The sequence below is a fragment of the Tupaia chinensis genome, unplaced genomic scaffold, assembly GCF_000334495.1.
Source record: "Tupaia chinensis unplaced genomic scaffold, TupChi_1.0 Scaffold143886_1, whole genome shotgun sequence".
In the NCBI taxonomy this organism is placed as follows: Eukaryota; Metazoa; Chordata; class Mammalia; order Scandentia; family Tupaiidae; genus Tupaia; species Tupaia belangeri.
This window is the reverse complement of record NW_006203737.1, coordinates 80,193-85,133: the sequence shown is the minus strand read 5'-3', so window position 1 is coordinate 85,133 and position 4,941 is coordinate 80,193. Positions and strand designations below refer to the sequence as shown.

The 4,941-nt window shown below is 46.3% G+C and overlaps 1 pseudogene; it reads left to right on the top strand.

Moving 5' to 3' along the window:
- Positions 1 to 901: 901 nt before the first annotated feature.
- On the top strand, positions 902 to 1,399 carry LOC102474516 (60S ribosomal protein L26 pseudogene; annotated as a pseudogene).
- The last annotated feature ends 3,542 nt before the right edge of the window (positions 1,400 to 4,941 follow it).

Sequence of the window (4,941 nt, the reverse complement as noted above, 5' to 3'; positions counted from 1 at the left end):
ACAATGTTTGAAATAGGTCATGTTTAGGGGCTGGCAGGTGCCGTGGTGGTTGAGGTGGCTGGATTCCCACATGGCTGTCAGCGGTTTGAGTCCTGGACCTGGCAGCTTGTTTTCTCACTTTCCTTCTCTCTCTCTGGTCAATTTTAAAACAAACAAACAAACAAACAAAACCTAAAAACTAAAATAAAAAAATAATAATGACAATAAAAATTTTTTAAAAAATAAATATCTCATATTTAAAATTTAAAAAAAAAATTGCCATTAGTGTACATGCCCTTTCTGGAGAGAGACAGAGAGAGGGAAAGTGAGAAATCACCTCCTGGGGGAATGGCCACGCAGCAATCCCTTCTCCTCCATTCTCCTGTCAGAATTTGGGCACCCACGTAGACAAACCCGGCGTAATTTTCAAGCCATCGAGTCCGGAACTTGAACCGCTATTAGATAAGGGGGAGCCCAGCACCTTAACCACCACACCACCTTCTGGCCTTGCAAAAATCCTTTTGGCAGTTATAATAAATGAATATCTCCTTTCAGTTATTTTTGGTGTATACATACATTTGACATTACAATATTCTGTGGTAAGTTTATAATTAACCTTTAATACAAGTACCAAGCTACTTTCCATAGTGTCTGCATCATTTTTATTTTCCACCAATAGCGTGTGAGAGTTCCAACTACTCCACATATTCACCACACTAGGTACTTTCTATTTTATTTATTTAGTTTTTTTAAAGGCTAATCTCTTTTTTAAATTATTTACTTAATTTCATTTATTTATTATTATTTTTTTCAATTTGACTAGAGAAAGATGAGAGAGAAACAGAAAGCAAGAAACTAGGCCAGTACTGAGAACCGGAAGCAACCTGTAGACCTTTCTCTTGCGCAGCCATCGCCAGAGCTGCAGCGGCCAAAATGAAATTCAATCCTTTCGTGACTTCTGACCGAAGCAAGAACCGTAAAAGGCATTTCAATGCACCTTCCCACATCTGAAGGAAGATTATGTCTTCCCCCCTTTCCAAAGAGCTGAGGCGGAAGTACAACGTGCGATCTATGCCCATCCGAAAGGATGATGAAGTTCAGGTTGTGCGAGGACACTATAAAGGTCAGCAAATTGGCAAAGTGGTCCAAGTTTATAGGAAGAAATATGTCATCTATATTGAGCGGGTGCAGCGGGGAAAGGCTAATGGCACAGTGGTCCATGCGGGGATTCACCCCAGGAAGGTGGTTATCACCAGACTAAAGCTGGACAAAGACCGCAAAAAGATCCTTGAACGGAAAGCCAAGTCTCGCTAAGTAGGAAAGGAAAAGGGCAAATGCAAGGAAGAAACAATCGAGAAGATGCAGGAGTAAAATAATCTTATATACCGTTCTTATTAAAAACTGCTAAAATGAAAAAAAAAAAAAAAAAGAAAGAAAGAAAAAAGAAACTAGGCCAGTACTGTGATTGGCCATGTGGGCGTCCAACAGCTTAACAACCATGTCACCTGCTGGGCCCTCTATTTTATTTTCTTTTTTGTTTATTTTAAAAAGAATTATTTATTTAATTTTATTTGTTCATTCATTGAAACAAGCCCTCCCTGCTGGCTGTCTTCACATTTTGGACACTCTCTCCCCGTGTGCACCCTGCTGTGTCCCTGGAGGGCTCTCTTGTCCTCGGTTTCCTGTGAAATGAGTATTTACTGAACTGGAGTCTGCCCAGAGAATAGGGACAGAAAAAGGCTTTGACCTGGTTCTCTGCCTGGGGGGAGTCCATCACTCCCCAAAGGGAAGGAGGAGAATAACAGAGGAGTCCAGACAGGGGCGGCTGAGAGTCAGAGCTCAGGGCTGTGCCCTAGTATCCCACCTGGGAGGAGGGGGACAGTCTTTCCCCGGGCTCTCCTCACAAGGTGGGGAGGCTGCTGCAGAGCACGGCCCACCCCCCAGCCCACCCCCACCAAGGGAAGGCAGCTGGGGCAGGAGCTTTCCTGTAGGGGCTGAAATGCACACAGGCAGCTGCCTGGCCAGGACAAAGCAGCTCAGGGGCCTCGGTGTCCTCCTCCCCCTGCCCTGGCAACTCCCACCCCTCTGCCCAACCAGCAAGGGGGCTGGCTGAGAAAGAGGGCCCAGTCAGGGCCTGGGAGCATCAGTCAGCAGGAGGCCTGAGAGGGGCTGAGGCTGTGAGGGTCCTCTGGGGGGAGGGAGGGTGGGATGGAGGCAGGCAAAAACGGAGAGCTGGAGGCCCTCAAAGGCCTGTTGTGCTTCCCTGGGTTTGGTGCAGAGGCCGTGGATTTCCTCTCAAAGTGTTTGTTTTAAGGGCGCTTACACTGGAGGGCGCCGGGCAGGGGGGACCCCAGTTCTCACTCAAAACACTTCTGTGTTAGTGAAAGTTTTTTTTATTATTATTATTGATAAAAAGAATCAAGATGACACTTGTCAATGGAAATGAAGAGAGTCAACAGTCCCTCCACAGTGAATCGTGTAGTAAGGAAGAGCTGGAAGTTTCACAAGGGCCCAGGGAGCTCCTTGGCTTACTGTTTTAGAGAACTTCACTTGTATCTCTCACTCTCAGCCTCTCAATCTCTCTCTGTCTCTATCTCTGTCTCTCTCTCTCTCCTCCCTCTGGGAATAGGTGCTTGTAAGATACAATCCCCATTTAATGCTCACCTTCTCTGGGTGCTGTCATCACAGGTATCTTCCTTTTCCTTTCCACGCTATAGGTCTCTCCTTTAGGAGAACATTCTTTTACAAGAGGAGTGTGATCCCTTTTTCAAAGGAAGGAAGCTATAAATCAGGGCACCTGTAAAGTAGGGGAAGCCTTCCAGTACCCAGTGCAAGCCCACCTCCCCCCACACACACACTCACACACACACACACACACACACACACACACACACGTTACCTACTGGTGAGGAGCTGGAGCTGATGGTGTTGGGAGTGCCTAGTTTGGAGAAAGGGCCTCACGCCTGCGGAGGGAGCAATTAAGGCCATGTGAATGGCAGATTCAGAACAGCATCACTTGAAAGTATGTATTTAACCTTCTTTTTAAATTTTTCTTTGTTGATCTTATTATTATTATTTAATTTGATCAAAGAAAGACAAAGAGAGAGAAAGGGGAAGTGAGAAAGCAAGCCGCCAGGTCCCGGTCTCGAACACGCTGTCCCTCATGTGGGAGTCCAGCACCTCATCCACCACGCCACCTGCCAGCCCTGTATTTAGCCTTCTTATTCCTCTGAACTGGAATAGCTCTGCACCGAAGACAGCACATTTTCCCTTCTATTGTCCCGCCTCAGTCATCCTTGGCCCTCTGAGCAGCAGGGGCCCCTCTAAGGGAGACAAAGAGGTTCTCCTGAGAAACTGGCCCAGGTTTCCCGCGTGCCTCTCCCAAGCCCGCCTCTCCCCGCCCCTTCACTGCATTTAGGGTAATCAGACTAAATCCCATGATTGCCCTTGGGCGGGGCGGACCTCAGACCTCAGATCTCTCTCACGTTTCCGGTGCTGGAATTCTTTCAACCCTTGCCTGCTCCCAGGGATGGGGAGGTGGTGCTGCGGTGCTGGGAGCACGCGGTGGCTGCCACCCTGGGTCCAAGACTACAGGACTCAGAGAGCAGGGGTTTCCCGCCCGCAGACCGCCTGGGCCAGGTATGTCTCCTGCGTCTTTCTCTTCCTTTCTTTTCTTCGCGTTTTCTTTCCTTGACGCTGTAGGACTTGGGCAGGGGCTGGGCTGTCGGAGGCCTTTCTGGTATCCAGGACCTTTGGGGTGCAGGGTTTTACCACTGCCTAAATTTTCTGCTTCGGGAAGTGTAGGGAGAGGGTCCAAATGGAACCCCTTTGGGCCTCCCCAGTGCTGGGCCTGAAAGCGTTTCCCCGTGGCCGAAGGGTGGGCACAGGCAGGAGGAGAAGGTAAACCCTGGTATTCCTGCACTCCACTCGCTGGAGGAGGGTATGGGGTGCTTAGTCTGTTTGGATTGAGTGGTTGTTAAATTACAAGGGGCCCTCTGCCTACAGGGTTGTGCTTTTTTGGAATTTACCCCTGGAGAAGGAAAATGATTATTTTTCTTCTTTAATGTATTTTTTGAACTTAAAGAGATACAGCTCTATTTCCACACATGCATTTAATGACATGGAAGGACGAGCCCCCAGATTTTGAGGGGCTCTGACATTTTTATCTTTCTGCAGGTCTCTAAAATAGAAAGAGCTGCAGCCGTCAAGATTATTTATAAAATAAATAAGCTTTTTAAAGAAATCATCTCAGGCATCAAATTAATAATAGTGGTGATTATAGGAACTATGTACAAGTTGCACAATTTATATAGAGACAGAAAAGCCTGAAAAGGATGGGACATAATTATGCTAGTTATATCTAGAAGATGATGTTGGCAGGGGTCTGGGTGTATGTTCCTGTGTTTGCTTGTGTTTCTTGTTACCAATCCTATGGCTGAAGTTTGACCTTATTTCTTTTTTAAAAAATTTCTTAGGAATTATTTATTTAATTTTATTTATTCGTTCGTTTATTTTTAGAGAGACAGAGAGAGAGAGAGAAAGAGAGAGAGAGAATGGGAAAGTGAGAAAGCAAGCCACCAGGTCTGGGACTCGAACCCCGGTCGGCCATGTGGGAGTGTCCAGTGCCTTAATCACCATGCCACCTGCTGGTCCCCAGTTTGACCTTATTTCTAAAATTTAAAAACCCATGTAAGTTCTACAGCAATACAAAAAAAAAAATTTCATTCTGACTTTTGTATTTTTAAAACTTTTTTCATATATTGGAAAAACAAATTTAAGGTTGGGATCAGCATATGGAATAATGGTTATGTCCCTGGACTCCCACGTAGTCCACTGTGGTTTGAGTCCTAGACACAGCGGCTTAAAACTCATGCCAGGTGCTTGTGTGTGTGTGTCCAAAATCCCGAGAGGAGAACGGAAGAAAAAGGATTACATTACAGTGTGGCCATCCCCTCTGGGGGA